General features: G+C 46.2%; 1 protein-coding gene across 1 annotated transcript in view; it reads left to right on the forward strand.

The window, feature by feature from the left end:
- Positions 1–19,705, forward strand: part of PIK3R1 (phosphoinositide-3-kinase regulatory subunit 1) — a 112,178-nt gene that overhangs the window by 51,501 nt on the left and 40,972 nt on the right. The window lies entirely within an intron of this gene.

The following is a 19,705-nucleotide window of genomic DNA, read 5'->3' on the forward strand; positions in this document are numbered from 1 at the left end:
AAACCATCTTTTATTACCCATCCATAATGTTTTTTCTAAAATTTATGATTTTAAATATTGCTTATTCATGTATATTTAAAAACTTATTTTTGGTGATCGTGTTTTGAATAGTAGCTATACCATGAGCGTGATGAAGTAAACTCTTATAAGCGATGACCCAGCACGGTTTTATTTGGTCTTCTGTGAAGCCAAACTTGGTTTGCAAGCTACAGCTTCAGGTCTCTCGAGCCAGTCTGTCCAGGAGAGCCAAATTATTCCAGTTGTTTTCAGGAAATCCTCTCCACGTAAATAAGCGCTGTTTTTATATTCTTTTAATGTAAACTTATTTAGAGTTGGAAATAAGTAATCATCGCTCCAGACCCTCTGGAAATGTAGTGGATACCCAGCACTTTCAATTAATAAATATTTGCTGAGGTGGATGAATGCTTTATAACTCCATATACATGCTCACAAAAGTAGAATGGATTAGGTCTTTTGTCACCCGTATTGGTGCGGAACCACGGAGTCCTGTTCAGACACTTAATATAAAGTGATGTTTGTGTATTATAGCTGTGACGTAGTTCCGAAGGCTTGTTTGACCAAATCTCGCGCCAGCTCTGCAGTCATCAGCCTGCACTTCTGTCAGAGCAAGCACAGTTGTGAAGCGTGCAAGCAAGGTGTGCGCAAGAGATGACATTACTGTATCTAGACAAGAAAATAACAATCCTGCTCCTTCTGAAACCTGCAGAGGTGGTCTGCAACCTTCTCTATTTATTGAACGAGCATTGAATACTTGCTAAATGAATAGTCCTGCTTTTAATGTAGGTCTTTGAATGTTTTTACAGTTTACGTTTCCTGTTCAGGTCGAGGCATATAATACTGTCTTGTATTGAGATAAATTCAGTGGCTGCTGGGCATTTACTACTTTTCTTTTCTTTTTTTTTCACAACTGCGTTTATTGACCGTTTAGGCATAGCATAGGCACAGTTCTCCACAATCAGGAGGACACTGTCAAATGGCAAACATATAGCAGGATGTATACATAGCCTAAACGCTTAAATCGCCCCCCTCCCACACCCCTTCACCCCTCCAGCCACCCAACGCCCCTGCTACCCACCCCTTATCCCACCCTAACCCAATGCACGTGATCACCTTCAACCGCCGCACAAGAATGGAGTACAGTAGGTATCGAGCGCCCCCCTAGGCCCCGAGGTCCCCATCTGCAGGCAGTCCATCATCTAAGTCGATTGGGGGCTCCAAGGTTAACCCTCTATAATCCACCCACCGCTTCCAGATCTTGTAATTTTTCCCGGGGCATCCCCTGGCTTCAAACACTGGCAATTCTAACCCCATGAGATAATCCAGGCCCGCTTTCCAGGCGCTTAGTGGAGGAGCACAGTCACTCTTCCATGCCCTCGCCAGATCCCGCTTGGCCACTACTAGGCCCAACATCAGGAGGTGACGCTTGTAGATGTTCCCACCAACATTCTCCAGAACATGCAGAAGACCCAGCCTGGGCGTACGGGGAAGGTCCCACCCCAGCACCTCCGACAAACAATTCCACACCCCAGTCCAGAATCGGGTCAGACCCACACAGGACCACACAGTATGTAGCAGTGTGCCTCTCTCAGTCCCACAGCGCAGACACTCCGGAGTCGCAATGAGGCCAGCCTTCCACAGTCTCTCTCTGGTGTAATAGGCCCTATGTAGGTATTTGAACTGTATGAACCGGAGTCGCACGGCTATGGCAGCCCCACGGGGGGACTCCAGGGCCTCCCTCCAGTCATCTTCATCTAAAGGACCAATGTCTGTCTCCCAGGAGTCTTTCAGCAGCAGTAGGGAAGAGGAGCAATGGGTGACCAGTGTTTGGTATATTTTGGAGACTTTCTTATCCCCAGATCTCCCATGAAGAGCTTGGCTTCCACTGGGCTAAATTCGGGAAGCTGGTCCAACCCAACCAGACTAGGTGCAAGCGCATGGCGGAGTTGTAGGTATTTAAAGAATTGGGTCCTGGGCATACTAACATTTACTACTTTTCTATCTTAAAAACCAAAATAGTTCACGACATGCAAAGAAAAATGTGAAACTGTCAGTATTTTGTTCAAAGAAATGCATCTGCAAGTTTCCGTGCAAGTATTAACATGTGTTTCATTATTTGATCGCCTTGGGGGGGAGACTCCTTTTTAAGTTGGCAAATCTTCTTATTAAAAGCAAAGCTGGTCTGCTGGCAGGATTACAGCATGCCAGAAAAAATGGGCCTGTGCTGAAGGAGGAACACTATACTGCGTGTGCCTACATGTGCAGGAAAAGGGAATCAAATGTGGTTTCAATTTGATGTACTGGGCCGAGGGTGATAACATTTCTAAAGTGAAGTGTCTTCAGTATTACGGGTGACTAATGGAAAAATATAGCTTTTGCAGTTCGTTCTGCGTAGTTCATTAGTAGCTGGAACGTATTTCGTTTTGGGATTTCGTGAAATGTTATCCGTTTCAGTATTTTTGAGCATAGCACTCAATTTGGATTAGCATTTTTCAGTTGTATAAACAGTCTGTATATCTGCGTCTTGCCTGCAAGCACATTAATTTCTTGATATAGATTTGAATAGAGGTGTGTGATCCACTGTAAGCTAGAGCCAGATCCCTGGCTCAACTCGAGGTCCTCTTGGAACCTCAAGCCCAAAATGAGCCGAACTTTCACAGGAGATTAAGTGACCTAGTGGATAGAGGGGTCGTCCGTGTAACATGGGGAGCCAGGCCTGAATACTGGCCTCGCCCCAACATCCTGCGAATCCCAGCAAATGCCCCTTTGCCGAAAAGACGTGTAACTTAGTCTCTGTTTAGTTCGAAGCACTCTTATGTCCGTGGGCAGGTTAAATGCTGTGTCAAACTGCCAACAATAAAATGTGGACTCCGCTTGCCACCCACGCTCTAACCTCATCCTAAAAAAATTAAAAGACAAAGCATTATGCTTTTGTCATGAATAGAAAACCCATCTAGTGGCTGAATTGCATATTGTGAAACTAGAAAATCTGGGATCAATCCTGGCTTGAATCAAATTGTGTGATATAAGGCTAATAATTAATTTCTCCTGGCTCTTTTTGTTCATTACCACATAAGAAAACCACTTCTAATATGTGAGTTCAAATGCGCTGCCCAAAACCCCAGTTTGTTTTAATAGCCATCTATAATAAGAATCAAGGTAACATATAGGGTACATGTGACAGTTGACTTGCCTCTTAGTTAACTAATAGCACTGTCATAAGAGCAGGGGCAATAGACTTGCTCAGTGAATGTTTAAAATCTCACATTTAATAAATACTTTTCAGTGCAGAGAATGTGATATACTAAGATGAATACTTCCATGTGTTAAAAGTAATAACACTTTTTGGAATTTTGAAGACACCATATCATTCTCCAACATGTATGTTGCATGATTTAAATACCAAGTGTATTCGGGGCTCGGCTCATGGAGCCAGAGCTGATCCTTTGCTAGGCCCTTCCTGTTCTTTGTCTTCTCACCCACCTCTAGATTTGATGAGCACATGCACGTGCACACTCTTGTCTGCTGGTTGGGTTGCCACACTAATTGTCCTGGGCCCTCCCACCAGATTAGCCGCACCTATTTAACTTGTTTGTCTTATCGCATCCAGTCCGGGCGTCAAGGTTAATGTCAAATCTGTGGCTATCTCTTCTGTTTGGGTTGGGAAATGGCCGAGGCCCAGAAACCACGTCCTCTCGCCTTCATTTTATAGCGCTACATAATGTAGTGCTCTGCTTGTCACAGACCAGTGTATGCCCTGTGCTACACTATCAGCTGCCTCACTTTCATGAAACGTAACTTCCTAAAATGTCACATTATGTAAAGCAATCAACTATCTGACTTCAGCATTTTACCGGAGTCACCTTTGTAATACTATGTCTTTTTAACCTGGAAAGCTAATGCTTTCCAGCTCCACGCGAGTATGCTTTTCTTGTTATTGTAATTCTAATAGTTGTTTTACTACTGTGTATGATTTCACACTTTGATGTTTGAACTTTGATCGGATTGCGATGCACCTTGCAGCTATTCGGTTTGCTATTTATATGTGTAACTTGTTGAACTGCTATTTGAAACCAGAGATGGCATTTGATTGATCAGCACTTAGCAAACTGTGGCAGTTTTGTCCTCGGGTGCACTATCCAAAAAGAACGTTTTCTGTCCGTTCTTAAAACGGAATGTTAGCATGTCCATTGGTTGTGGTGGGTCGCAGCAGCTACGTTTTGTAGTTGAACATTTCACGGATAATTTCAGTGACCTGGTGATGCCCGTTGACTTTACAATGCATGTTATCCGACTGGAGGGCCTGGCCTGACCTGTAGGAGTTTCGTCTAGCCAGCAGACTATATTTAGGTTCTGTACCCTGACCGTCTGGACACCTTTACCGCTCCTCCTCCCGCTGCTCGGCCTTGGTTCCTTCGCATGTGGGTTTCTTGTTGCAGCCTTGGCATCTTGGAAGGCAGCCCCTCCTGTCAGTAACCGAGGAGGCGCTGCCTGTGAACACACAAGGCCCCTAGAGATCGTCCCAAACCCTTTAGTACCTGGCGAACTGAAGAATGAACATTGTGTCAACGAATGAGCCCACGGAAGTTTCAGAATGTATGAACCATTAAATGGGGTTATTGCCTCTTGCTGCTTCAAATAAAATTAAATGGATTTCTCAATTTCCCTTTGCATTTTGTGGTTTCTTCTATTTCATTGAAGTAATTTGCAAAATAAGACGTTCAACATAGTAAGCCAGGCAGAAAGGAGCTTCGACGCTAAAGTGACAATTTCCGGGTCCGCACGGGCCTTTGCCACCAGGGACAGACTGTGGGACATTGGGGTAGAATATTGTGTGTAGAAGGTTGGTGAGGGATACTTTTGTATGTGGAGGATTGAAGGTTGTGAAGTGACAGTTGCAACAATTAGGAGTGCTGGCTGGCATCGCTCTCTATGTAGAAGTATTTTGTTTTCGCATTTTTCGAATAAACCCCGTTTGTTACAATTGATTTGACCAGCCCTTATCAGACTCCACTGGATCCTTAGTATAGGCATTGCACAGCTTTTATAACACATGAGGACATGCTCTGTTTCGTGTGGCAAGTGCATCTGCTTTGCTCCAATTGGAGATGTCGAGGGTTACTATTGGACATAGGTGCAAAGGTGTATCAGGACGACATCTTGATATTTGGGAAGGCTCAAGATAAGGGAGGTTTTACATCCTGTAATGAAGAACGGTCTAACAGTCAAAGGAGAAAAGTGTGATTTTGGAAAAAAGCACGTGGAATACCTGGGGCATGTTATATCCAGGGAAGACATACGTCCTAAAATCAGTCATGTGGACGCCATTGTGAATGCTCCAGAGCCCAAGAGTAAAGATCAACTCATGCCTTTTTTGGGGCTGACTAAGTTTTATTATCGTTTTGTGAAGAATTAGGCATCAAAGGTGGGGAACTTACGGGCCTTGCTTAAAAAAAAAAAGTTCCATTTTGTTGGGGCTGGTGCACATGAGGAGTTTGCAGTGATCAAGAAACATGTTGTCAATGCACAATGTTTAAAATTATTTGTAATGAGAGTGGATCGTATACTATCTGTGGATAGCAGTGGTTACGGGCTTGGAGCGCTATTATCTAAGAAGGCTGGTAATGAGTGGTAATAGCATATGCGTCTTGTACTCTGACACAAGCGGACAGGGATTATTCTGTAAGAGGAGGAATTACTTGCTGGGACATGGGCTCTGGTACAGTTCAGATTGCATATTTAGGGAAGAAAATCTGAAGTCTGTACCTATCATAAACCTTGGGTAAATATTTTAAAACCAGGAGGTGGGAACAATCTTACACCACAGTTATCACGTTTAGCTTCAAAGTAGCACATGTATCATCATGATATTGTACATATTCCTGGCATGAATAATTGTGTTGCTGTTGGCTTACCACAGTTACCACTGGACTTGTGTAACACACATGAAAAGTATGAGAGTGGGTGTGAGGTGGAGTACACGTTTTAGGATGTGACATGCGGTAGGCGAAGTGATGTGGAGAATAGGTTGCAGTTGTCGGAGGTGAAATGGGAAATGATGTAGTTCTTTTGGGTGTTAAGGCAATTTATTGTAAATGGATGGCCATCGGAACGGCAATTACAAGGGGAGTACAGCACATTTTGGGAAGGTATGCCGTAGTATTGCCCTGAGCAGACATAGGATTGTACCTCCCATCGGAATGCGTGGATGTAGTGTTAAGCTGGGTAATGAAGGCCATGGGGGGGTTAGGGGGGGGGGGGGGGTTTGCAGTTCCAGGAGGAACATTAAAGAACATTTTTGGTAGCCAGGGCTGGATGATATGGTGGATTGTTGGGTGAGGGAGTGTAATGCAGGTCAAATGAGTGACGGGGTGATTAAACCTGTGGTGGTTCCTTTACGAACTATAGATTTACCTGAGGCTGATTAATGCAATTGATTTTATGGGGCCATTCATACATTGGTCTGATCACTATGCGATACACTTTATGCTACCACCTGGTCTTTTTTCGGCCAGTGTTCATGTGGAGGAAACTAAATCGTCCTACCGATGGGACAGGCTCGACATGGTTGCTTTTAATCAGCGTTTGACTGAGTCAATTCCGGCTTCTATCAAGACAGAGCAGGACCTGAACATTCCCATTTCGTGTTGGCTGACAGACGCAGTGACTGCTCTTACCCCTCGCTCTAGTAGCAAATATAGATCCCTGCGCCCCCCTGCACCTTGGTTCTCTGACGAGTTGAAAATCCAACGTGCTAAATGCAAAGCCCTGGAGAGGAAGTGGAGGATTTCATATTCCGCTCCTTGCAAGGTGACTTACAAAGACGAGCTGAAAGTCTACCATGCAAATTGCAAACGTGCCAAGGCCACATACATTGCTTCTACCATTATCCAAGCGCAAAATTGTCCTCGGACTCTTTTCGCCACTGTAAAGAAACTCACAGGAGCAGATACCATCCCCTCCTTGCCGGCTTTGAATGGCACACAATGTAATGCCATTGCGGACTTCTTTATATCCAAGGTTGAGGGTATCTATCAATCTTTGGCCTCCCTTTCACTGCCAATTGATTCCCCTCAACCTGGCTCCTCTTGCAGTGTTTTTTTCTCTCCCACTGTATTCATCCATAACTGGTTACCATTTGATGACTCCTTCCTGTCTTGTCTAAATAGTATCAGGTCAGGTTCCCCTCGGGACCCAGTTCCTATGAAGATACTAAAACAACTAGACCTTGAACCACGGAGATTCTTAATGAGGCTACTAAACATCTCTCTTATCGAATCTCTGGTGGCACAGGATTGGAAACATGCCATGGTTGTCCCTTTGCTCAAAAAATCTGGTGCGGACATTACAAACCTTGCCAACTTTAGGCCTATATCCCTGCTGCCAGCCTGCTCCAAAATACTGGAACGCCATGTTAACACCCAGCTCAATGAGTTTGTTGAAAACGTGGGATATCTCCATCCATCCCAATCAGGCTTTCGCGCTAATTACTCCACCGAATCCGCACTCCTTGGGGTGACTGAGCGACTCCGACACGGTATCGATAGCGGTGAGACCTTTGCGCTTATTCTTCTTGATTTAAGCGCTGCATTCAATACCGTGTCTCATTCCACTCTTTTGGAGTCCCTCCGCTCCCTTGGTGTTGATGGATCTGCGCTTGCCTGGGTGGCCTCATTTCTTAATGAGCGCACCTTTCAGGTTTTCTCAAACAAGGCTGAATCTGCGATTCATTCTTCAGCTTACGGCGTCCCTCAAGGATCTATATTAAGCCCATTGTTGTTTAATATTTACATCAGACCTCTTGCCTCCATCGTAGAGGACGCCGGTCTGTCTATATATTCATATGCAGACGACACGCAGATTGTTTTCTCTCTCTAGCAGCAGGGTTCAGGAAGTCTCTGCCCTTAAAGTTGGCCTATCTCGCGTTGCAGCTTGGATGCAAGATCATCTGCTGAAGCTCAACGGAGAGAAGACGGAGGTTATTATATTAGGCAAGCATAAAGATCTGTGGGGCTCTAGACACTGGCCATGTGACATGGGTCCTCTGCCTACCCCTGTGCCTGTTGTTCGTAACCTCGGATTCCTGATCGACGACACACTTTCGATGAGGCAGCAGGTGACCAAGGTTGCTGCAGTCTGTTTTAACACCTTACGATGGCTACAGAAGATCTTATGGATGCTGCCTGAGTCCACCCGAAGAACTGTCGTCCAGGCCCTTATGATGTCTCGCATTGACTATGGCAATGTGCTTTATCTGGGAGCGGAAAAAGCAACAATTAATAAACTCCAAGTGGTACAGAATTCAGCTGCTCGCCTCTTGCGTAATGTTCCACGGAGAACGTCCGCAATGCAAGCCTTGCGTGATCTGCACTGGCTGAGAATTTCAGATCGTGTGACTTTCAAAACACTGTGTTTTCTGTTTAAGATCCGTCAGGGTTCTGCCCCTACCTACCTGCATAACCTTGCCCAGCCTTATCTACCCGGCCGTTCTTTAAGGTCATCTAATAATGGCAATTTTTTGACTCCAAGAATCCGACTGGCAAAAATGGGAGGCCGTTCATTCGCATATCTTGGACCAAAGATGTGGAATGCTCTCCCGCTGGCGTTAAAAACTGAAACTAATCTTCTGGCTTTTCGTAAAAAGTTGAAGACTTTTCTGTTTTGATTTCCTCCTTTTTGTGATCTCTTTCTGCACCTGCTTGATCTCCTTCTTCAGTCTGTCCTTGGCGCCGGGAAACCCATTGCGGGTAGCTGTGCGCAATACAAATTCAATAAAATAAATAAATAAATTTGCCATGTTACCATCTGAGGAGCTATTGTTCTCATTATTATTCGAAGTGTCCGGAAGTACATATGGTTAGTAGTGTGACCACCTAGGTGGTTATTGATTTTATGGAGGCTGTTTATTCAAGGGAACAGTACCAGAAACATTAGTATCTGATAACGGTGTGCAGCTCACATCTGATAAAATGAAATAGTTTCTAGAACGGTGTGGGATCAAGCATGTGAGGGCGTCATTGTATCATCCCAAAAGTAATGGCCAGGTTGAGCAGGTCAAAGAGGCAATACAATTGGCACCTACGCATGGGTTGTCATGGAAGAAAGCTCTACAAAGTATGTTGTTATCATACAGGAATATAGGCAAATAGATAGAGTATTTTGGTAGGTCAGTATGTGTGAGTGAGGAAACCAGGCCTGGTGTAAAAGGGAGCATCTCGTTGCCGGATCCGTTGGGATTGTAAGTGTGTTGGAAGGCGCAGTAAGACTTGTGGATGGAAGTGTGCAGAATTGGAGTCTGGGCCAGGGAAGGTGAAGCCGGCCCGACCCGATGGGGGCCCGGGACAAACATCACCCAGAGGTGGAAAGCTGCCCTCCCCCCCCCCCCCCCTCCCCTCCGGTGGCGCAAGCCCGTGAACATGGGGCGACCACGATTGGTCGCTATAGGGCAGGCTCGGCCCCCCACTCAGGGGGCGAGCTTCCAAGCCGCGATGGAGGTCAAGAAGGGGGCGACTGGTCCCACAAGGCACATACTCCCCCCCCCCCATCGCTCAAGGAGAGTAGCAGTCGGTAGCAAGTTGAAGCCTATCACTGTGGAAGCAGTAGCACAGGTATTTTGGGCCCCTCCCCAGATATTGGTCTGCATGAGAGCAGATAGTAAACAAGAACGGACTAAGGAGCTATAATTGCAAGGACAATAAATGTTTAAGCGGATTGTTCTGCATGACCATGAAGATTGCAATATGTATAACCTATGTTTTTAATAAACTGTGACCTTTTAAGGCACCAAACAGGTTGTCACTGGTGTGTTTGAAGGCTACGAGGGACATATTTGGTAATGCCTATGGGAGGGGGAGGGGACTCGCTTCTTGGGAGGGGTTTACGCCATGTGAGTTTGTGTAAGGGGGCTAGAGCCCATGGTGGTTAGGAGTGGAATTTTCAGGCGGATGTGAGTGAATACTTGATCGGCCAGGGAATTAACCCAATGTGAGGGTGAATGGGAGGTGTGGGAGTCATGTGATGGCAGGTGGTGGAACTTCAGTGTTCCTGAAGTGTTGGTACATCGGAGTGTGAGGGAGGGGAAATTGCCAGGGCTCCTTAAGAGTTCATGACTGAACAGAGAAAATTGAAATGGCTAGTGATTCTATTAACTTGTGTTAATGATATACAGGGGCTTTGTTCAACCATTGTAATGAACCTATGTGTGTGTGATTGTATATTTATGTATCTATATTTCTATATCTGTATCTATATATTTATCTGTATATATCTATACCTACATCTATATCCCTTTTCTTTCCATTTTAATTGTTATGTGTTGGGGGAAAGGTGTGTGGGACATTGGGGTAGATTGTTGGGGGTACGAGGTTGGTGAGGGATACGTTTGTATGTGGGAGGCGAACGTTGGGAGGTGACAGTTGCCAGAAGCAGCAGTTGGGAGTGCTGGCTGACATCGCAACTAGAGACACATTTCGGGGGGAGGGATGGGGGGCAAGGGGGGTGCTGCTATCTAAATGTCGGGGTGGGATGCTAATTCTTTCAGTGATAGTCAGAGTGGAGATGCAGGGGCTTCTAAGAAGGGGTGAAAAAAAAACAAAGCCAAGTTAGTAAGTAAATGGTCTTTTAAAGACCTGTGAAGTACGGAAGCTGTCTCAGCCCGGGCTGCCACACACGACGCCTGTACAGTAGAAGTAGTTTGTTTTCGTATTTCATGAATAAACCTTGGAAGGACGTTCCTGCCTCCGTCTTGCTGGGGTCCTTCTTAACACAGGCCCTTCGTTAGTAGCAGCAGAAGTCCCCGAGCGCCTTGGTGGAGGTGAGAGCGAGCTTTCTGTCACATGGCTTTCGTGTGCCTTACTGTTTGGCAGTGTTGTCGCAGCCGCTTTAGCAGGAAAGACTCGCTCTTTTTTCATCCACTAACAGATGAACTCAATCAGTTATCCCAGATCTTTTCCCCAGCTCTGCCAATACTGCACTCTGAGACTGCCGGAATGTGCCCTCTGCTTTTCTGAACGCTCAGTTAACGAGCAGCGTTGCTTACTTTTAATCAAGTCTGAAGTAAAAGTAGGAAACGTTAAAAAAAGAAAATGAATTCTGTTAATTGTTAGGTTTCCTTGAAACGCAGCATTCTTTCTGCTTTTACTTACGGGTCTTCAGCTAGAAGCTGTTAAAAGTCGGCTCTTTTAGAAACAGAGCTATGTTGTATCCTGCCTGGTCAGGATGCACAGATCACCATCAGTACAGTGTTTAAATGGCACTGCTCCAGCCATACATCCCTGGCAGAGGTTGCTCAGTCCTTGAGGGCTTATTTTTGGCCCAGGTCCTGCCTGTTCCCAGGAACTGCCCATGGCCTGTAGGGGGAGGCATACCATAATCTCGCTGCTGTCTACCGCAGATTGCTTTTTAAAGATTATATGGGCTCTGATTGGAGCCAGCGGAAGCCATCTGTTGCCTTATTTATAGCTCCTGTTTCTAAGAAGTATATTCCTTGGCAGAGCGAAAAGTGTGTCTGACAGCTCATAATTCATAAAGTTACTGTGCACAAAACTCAGCTCCGCTATGATTCTTGAAGGGCTGCGCTGAAGACCGAATGGTCTTTCCAGGCACCTGAAATCAGTGCAGTAAGGTACAGTGAGTGCTCTTCTTGGCAATGGTGCGTGTGCAGGGCAGTATCACGATGGTGGCTTATCACTGTTCGGAATGTCCATTTTGCTAAATCCTAGTTCTCAGGTTTTAGGTTTGACTTCCCTTTTATTGCCTGATTGCTCATACGCGCCTTAAACCACAGCCCAGTAGGCGCTTCCGGCATAAGTTGCTTCCTTGCTTTTGAATAGAAGAAGGCAAAACAGACAACTGATTAAAATGCTTTTTGATAGTATTCATTACTTTCAAAGTTAATAGACAAACGCCTTGTTTACATCTGTATTATCAATTTGTGATCACAGAGAAGGACAAAATAGATTTTTAAATTTTTTTTGGGCAACCGTAGCATTTTTGGCTTGTATAGTTCAATCTTCCTAGCTTTCTTCTACGGAAAGATTTCAGTATGCATGTCATAGTGTGGCCTTCAACATGAACGGAAAAAAATTAACATACACATGTGGAAGTGTTCCAGTTGGGGATATACTAAAATATGATAGTGTGGAAAATTTTAGTCTCTGTAAGTCTTTTAATGCTGTTGTAATGAAAAATATAATAAAAATGTAAGCCTCCTCTCCGTAGCATCTTCGCCCAAGATCTTCTAATGTCTGTGAAACATACACACGCATAATGACGAACTGGCAACGGTGAAGTGTGCCTGTAAAAGTGAGACTGGATTTTATTCAATGTGACCAGCAACCTCACATGGCTATAACCTTGGTGGCTGAACTGTCTGTAGTAGACTTGTATAAAGATGTACATTGTGGGTTAGAGCTAACCCCGTGTTCTGAAAAGTAGGATCAGCGTTGAAAGGAGTGCTTTGTACCGGAGTAGAATCCAGCACAGACCATTCTGCATGGGAGAGAGACTTGTGCCTTATTGTATGTAATCTGGTGAGACATTTTAACTCTCATGGTTTCAGGTTGGCTGAGACATTTGGCTAAACTGCTTTGGAAAAGGCCAGGAACATCACGTGGTAAAAATATACATTGTATATAAGCAGTAAGCAAACTCCGGTTGCTGCTAGTCAGCTGTGATATCCAGAATAGTCATACGCGAGGTTCACTTCTGTATTTCGTCTGATATTAGCAGAAAATACATGGTCCTGTGCAGCAGGCCCTTCCAGGGGTACAGAAAACCTTTAAGTTTCCTTATCCAGGATCCCAGAGGTAATTCTTTTGGGACTTCCAGCATGGAAAGTCTTCCCGCAATGTTCAGGGAGAAGTAAGGCTAATGGTGCCAGCTTGTTTCCCGCAGCTGTACTCAGAAGTTGGACTCTGAAACATTCAAGCTTCTCTGGCCTGTTGTCTGTCTACTAGTATATAGTCTGTGAAGATTAGATCTAGCTGAATCGCTTCAGTGCAGTTATTGACCGGTGGGCATAACCCCTACTGTGGAAAAAAATGTGTGGTATTCTTAGTTCAACCCTTTCGAATTTTTGTACTGGTGTGTTTGTGCAGATAAAACCTTTGACATTACTCTGTAATCCACTGGTCTAGTTTTGCCTTTTCTAACTTTATCCGATGCCAGCCTTCATGTGCTACAGGCGAAATACTTGTTAAGTTCTGCACTGCAAGTACTGATATCTATATTTTAAAGAACCTTTGCACAGCTCTATTAAACCCAGTCAACTGAAAAGGTTTTGAATTCTTTACCTGTGTCAACTTTGTACCTCTGAAATCATCGGAATCTTTCCCTGTGGGTTGCTGCTAGGAAGTATTATTTTGGACATTACACAGAAGACTAATAGAACTGTTCATTTAATGAGGTTTACAGCTTTCTGCTTCTATTTTGAGTTTTCCTCCTAAGGTCCTCGCCTCTGATCTTTGATATTATACAAGCGAAAGAAAATGGCTGTCAAAAATACAGTTTGCATTTAACGAAAACTCGATTTAGTGATACATTTTGGAAAGGTGGCGCGCCACGTTTCCCGCAAGGTGACAATGGGACAGCCTCTTGGCTTTTTTCCATCAGCCAGTGAAAGCAAAGTTTGTCTTTTGGGGCCACCACAGAGCAAATGCTTCCCCTCGGAAGAAGCACAAGTCACACCTGGATGCTTCCACGGGATTTGCAGTCTGGGCTGTTTGAGAGGGCTCATAGCTGCAGCGCAAACTCTTTCCTCCCGCTTGGCCACCCATATACCGTCCCAACTTTGAGAGCAAGAAGTTATTACTTAATAATTCAGTTTTTCAGTGTCGCAAGTAGAGATCCAGGGCTTACCTAACGTAAGAACTATAGTATGCTACAAAAAATGGAGTATTACCTAACGTAAGAAGTACAGTATGCTGCAAAAAATGGAGCAGGGGCCGCAAACTTGATAGCCTTGGGCCATAGAGGACCCTGAGAGGAAAGGTAGGCAGCCCATTTATCCTTTTAAGGACAGTTGGTACCCTGACTAATGGGGGTCAGCTTTTAATCTCTCCTGGTCTCAGGGCCGCACAAAAGAAGATTTGCAAGGGGGCTGCAGCCCCTCTTAAGAACAACGAGCACCGGATGTCGGTGTACTACGGAAAGTATTGCATAGGCTCTCTGGCTTGGTATTCGATGCAGTGTCAGCGGTTAGATTTTGACACGGCTCTGAATACTTAAAAGGCGGGTAAACGAATCGTAACTGAGTTGCCAGTAAGTTTAATAACCATGCGACTCTTTCGCTTAACCAAGAACTGTGTGATTTATTTTTATGTTGCATGTAGAATCATCAATGATTGGGTTGTAATAACCAAGGCTTGGTTTAGAAATACAAGGAGTTGATAGCAGAGGTGGCAGGATGACATTTTTGAGGTCTCGGCCTGACGTTAGCAGCGCATGCGCTGCTCTCGTCATACGAGCCTTCTTGAAATCGATACAGTTCCAGAAGCCTTGTCCCAGGTCTGTCTTCAGCTTTCATTCGTGCTCGACGTTTGGCGTCACACATTATGCCAAAGGCAGTGCAATGATTGCACTGAAGGCATGCCAATCATTCCTTGTTGACACCCTATCTCCTTTTAGGCATGCCCACCGGGATTGAATCTTTTACCCGCAGCGTTACACTATTGCCTTTAATTACTGGGGAAGCACTATTTGTTTCCCCTTCCTTCTGTCTATCTTAGAGACACGTTGCTTAAATGTTGCCGTCTACCAGAATACCAATCTCTTGCCCCGTTTCGACGTTCTTGCGATTTCGCCTCTTTTCCTTTCAGTTCCTGTCATTGTAATGACGTATATCCCCCTTCCCTCCACATCAGTCCCACAAAGTTATTTTATTAGCGTGTGGTATGCATTTTTTTTATTTAACGTTCCGTGCAGTCTTTAGGCATTTCCTGTTGCTGACCAGACCGATGGTTGGTTGCTGTCTCAATGATGTGGCTACAACTGTACGTGGCGCTAGTGCACATAAAGGTACCGTTGTGGGGTTTGTTTGTGTGTACTCCTGAGCGGCGTCATTCAACGTAAACCCCAGCCAAGGCACAGTTGTGCTCAGTGAAAGAATAGCCCCCCACAAATCTCCTCCCCGATCCATTAAGCAACCCTGCCCCTCCCTTTGTTGGCCTCGCTGTGCCTACACTTCCGCTCTTTTCTTTTAGAGCTGCTGCCCTGGGGCAGTGACACAGATGTCCCTCTGAGACAGAGGTGTGGTTTTATCTTCAGAGCCTGTCTCTCTCTATCTCCCTCTCTACTACTCACTCTCTACTATTCTCTTCTCTATTACTCTCTACTACTCACTCTACACTATTCTCTACTCTACTACTCACTCTCTACTACTCTCTCTCTACTACTCACTCTACTCTTTCTACTACTAACTCTCTACCACTCTCTCTACTACTCTCTGCTGCTCTCTACTACACTCTACTACTCACTCTACTGCTCTCTGCTACTCTCTGCTACGCTCTACTTACTACTCACTCTCTACTACTCACTCTCTACTACTCACTACTACTCTCTGCTACTCACTCTCTATCTACTACTCACTCTCTATCTACTACTCACACTGTTACTCTCTATTACTCTGCTACACTCTCCATTACACGCTCTACTACACTCTACTATTCACTCTACTGCTCTCTACTACTCACTGCTACTCACTACTCTACTCCCTCTACTACTCGCTCTACAACACTACTACTCTCTACTGCTCTCTACTACTCTCTATCTACTACTCACTCGCTCTATTACTCACTCTCTGCTACTCTCTACTTCTCACTCTACTACTCTCTCTGCTACTCTACTCCCTCTACTACTCACTCTACTATCTACTACTCACTCTCTATTACTCTCTACTACTCACTCTGCTACACTCTCCATTATACGCTCTACTACACTCTACTGCTCTCTACTAACTCTGCTACTCTCTACTTACTACTCTCTACTACTCACTCTACTACTCACTCTACTACTCACTCTACTACTCACTCTACTACTCACTCTACTACTCTACTCACTCACTTCTACTCACTCTCTGCTACTCACTCTCTGCTACTCACTCTCTGCTACTCACTCTCTGCTACTCACTCTCTGCTACTCTAATACTCTCACTACTCTCCAACCCCAGCGCCGGAAACAACGACTTCACTCCCTCTCAAGACCTCTGCGACTCACTCGCCTCATTCTTCCACAGCAAGATCGCCGACATACACAACAGCTTCGGCGCACAGACCACGCACCCAACCACCGAACCGACGCCCCCCACCATCACCCTCCGCGTCAGCACCGAAGACACCATCCACACGATGAACACCATCCACTCCGGATCTCCAACCGACCCATGCCCCCACCAAGTCTTCAACAAGGCAGACTCCGTTACGCACCCCAACTCCGGGACATCATCAACATCTCCTTCAACATCGCCACCTTCCCGGAGAGCTGGAAGCAGCCCGAACTCGGCGCCCTCCTGAAGAAACCATCAGCAGAGCCCACCGACCTCAAGAACTACCGCCCCATCTCGCTCCTCCCTTTTCCTGCCAAAGTAATCGAGAAGACAGTCAACAGACAGCTGGCCGCCTTCCTCGAGACGAACGGATGCCTCGACCACTTGCAGTCTGGCTTCCGGGCCAACCACAGCACCGAGACTGCCCTCATCGCAGCCACTGACGACATCCAAGCCCTGCTCGACAACGGGGAAACAGCGGCCCTCATCCTCCTGGACCTCTCCGCAGCATTCGATACAGTCTGCCACCGCACCCTAGTGCAGCGCCTCAGCAACATCGGTATCCAAGAGAAGGCACTAGAGTGGATCATCTCGTTCCTCGCCGGAAGAACCCAGAGAGTCCGCCTCCCCCGTTCAGATCCGAGGCCACCGAAGTCATCTGCGGAGCACCACAAGGATCATCACTCGGTCCCTTCAACGTCTACATGAGCCCCCTCGCAGCCAACGGTATGCGACGTTTACGACGCAACCATTACAACGCCGTTCCATTACGACGCGGTCATAACAACGAAAGTTGTTACAACGAATTGCGCTGGGGGCGCTCAAGGATAGTAAATCATTTAATTTACTATGCCAACACCTTCCCTACTATCCACGGGGACTGGTGTTGGAATAGTAAATTTAAAAAATTTCATTTGCGCCCCCCCCAACGCAAGTCGTTGTAACGACTTGCGTTGTTACAACCGTGTTGTAATGGAACCCGTTGTAAAAGTGTGCGTTGTAATGACGTACATCCCACGCCAACACAACCTCAACATCATCTCCTATGCCGACGACACCCAGCAGATTCTCTCCCTCACCAACGACCCAGCCACTGCCAGAACCAACCTACACGAAGGGATGAAAGAAGTAGCCAAGTGGATGATGAACAGCCGCCTGAAACTGAACTCAGACAAGACGGAGGTCCTCATCCTTGGATCATCACCCTCTGCCTGGGAAGACTCCTGGTGGCCCCCTGCCCTGGGCAGCGCACCCAAACAAACGGACCACGCACGCAACCTGGGCTTCATCCTGGACTCCTCCCTCTCGATGACCAGACAAGTCAACGCCGTCTCATCATCCTGTTTCAACATCCTACGTATGCTCCAAAAGATCTTCAGATGGATCCCCATCGAAACCAGGAAGACGGTCACCCAGGCACTCGTCATCACTCGACTGGACTACGGAAACGCCCTCTACACCGGAACCACAGCCAAACTATAGAAAAGACTCCAGCGCATCCAGAACGCCTCTGCACGACTCATCCTGGACGTCCCCCGACACAGCCACATCTCCGGACACCTGAGAGACCTGCACTGGCTCCCCGTCAGCAAGAGAATCACGTTCCGACTCCTCACCCACGCACACAAGGCCCTCCAGGACCTGGGCCCCAGGTACCTCAACAACCACCTGACCTTCTACACTCCCACCCGCCAGCTTCGATCGACCAGCCACGCCCTCGCCGCCGTTCCACGCATCCGAAGAGCCACCATGGGAGGAAGATCCTTCTACCTGGCAGCCAAGACTTGGAACTCCCTCCCCATCCACCTCCGTCAGACCCAAGACCACCTCTCCTTCAGGAAGCATCTCAAGACCTGGCTGTTCGAGCAGTTGCGAACCCCCCTCCCCCAAGCGCCCTGAGACCCTCCGGGTGAGTAGCGCGCTATACAAATATATTGATTGATTGATTGACTACTCTACTCACTCTCTACTACTCTCTACTACTACTCTCTACTACTCTGCTACTCTCTACTACTCTCTCTGCTACCCTCTACTCACTCTCTACTCACTCTCTACTCACTCTCTACTCTCCACTCTCCACTCACTTTCTACTACTCACCACTACTCACTACTACTCTACTCACTCTCTGCTACTCACTCTCTAATACTCTCACTACTCTACTCACTACTCTACTCACTACTCTACTCACTACTCTACTACTCTCTACTACTCTCTACTACTCTACTACTCTACTACTCTCTACTACTCTCTACTGCTCTCTACTACTCTACTACTCTCTACTACTCTCTACTACTCTCTACTACTCTCTACTACTCTCTACTACTCTCTACTACTCTCTACTACTCTCTACTACTCTCTACTACTCTCTACTACTCACTCTACTACTCACTCTACTACTCACTCTACTACTCTACTAGTCTACTCTCTAGTACTCGCTCTACTACTCACTCTACTACTCACTCTACCTCTCTACACCTCTTTCTACCTCTCTACGCACACACATGCACATATATATGTATATGTATGCATATAAATATGCATTTATATATATGTATGTGTATATATACATACATATGTATATATACATCTGCATATCTACATAAATACGAATATAAATGCATGCATACATATGCATGTTATGTACATGAAAGTTTTTGGAAAACACTAATAAAAGCAAAGCTAAAAAAAAAGCCACCTAATTACAAACAGAATTGCTTTAACTTAAACGAGGGCGAGGCCTATTGCATTTTCAATGCTTGTTTTAGAAAGTTCTAGGATTCCAAGCCCAGACCATGGTTTCCTAGAGTGCAGGGAAATTCCCCTCGTACTAAGCTGATCTCCTTGGAAGGCTTCTTGAAGAGGCATTCTGCAGACCGGTGTTTGCTCGTTGGTGGACGTTTCAGGCCGTCCTGCCGCGCTGCTCACCAGACCCAGGCTTTATTTGTGCCTGTCCTGGCATCGGGCTTTACTCTTGGGGATTACTCGGACACCAGTACCCGCCGCCGCCTCCTTGGTTTGTTTTCACTTTGTAGGGCCGGCCCCAGTGGTGGGACATACACGGCCGCAATGCTCGTGCAGTCATTGAGTATCCCCCACACAGTACCGCATACTTCGAACTAGGGTCCCGCCCCTACCCCACAGAGCCCATCTCTCAGCATCGGGGGTGAGGGAGCCTTAAAAGCATCACCCATGCGCCCCGTGGCGACGACGGCCGGCTTCACATACCCGCCCGCTCCCAACTGGCCGATCTGATAGGCCGGCCGCTATTTTTTCTCACACCTTTCATCCATCAGTGATAAGGAGCCGGCTCGGGTGTCTTGGAAACAAATATCCAAGCTTTAAATTTCCACATGATGCTGCCAGGTACTTCCTCTAAAATATCTCTTTCTACCGAGAAGCGGCTCCTCGGAAAGGTGCAGCTGTGC

This window comes from Lissotriton helveticus, chromosome 2_1 (genome assembly GCF_964261635.1).
Source record: "Lissotriton helveticus chromosome 2_1, aLisHel1.1, whole genome shotgun sequence".
Lineage (NCBI taxonomy): Eukaryota > Metazoa > Chordata > Amphibia > Caudata > Salamandridae > Lissotriton > Lissotriton helveticus.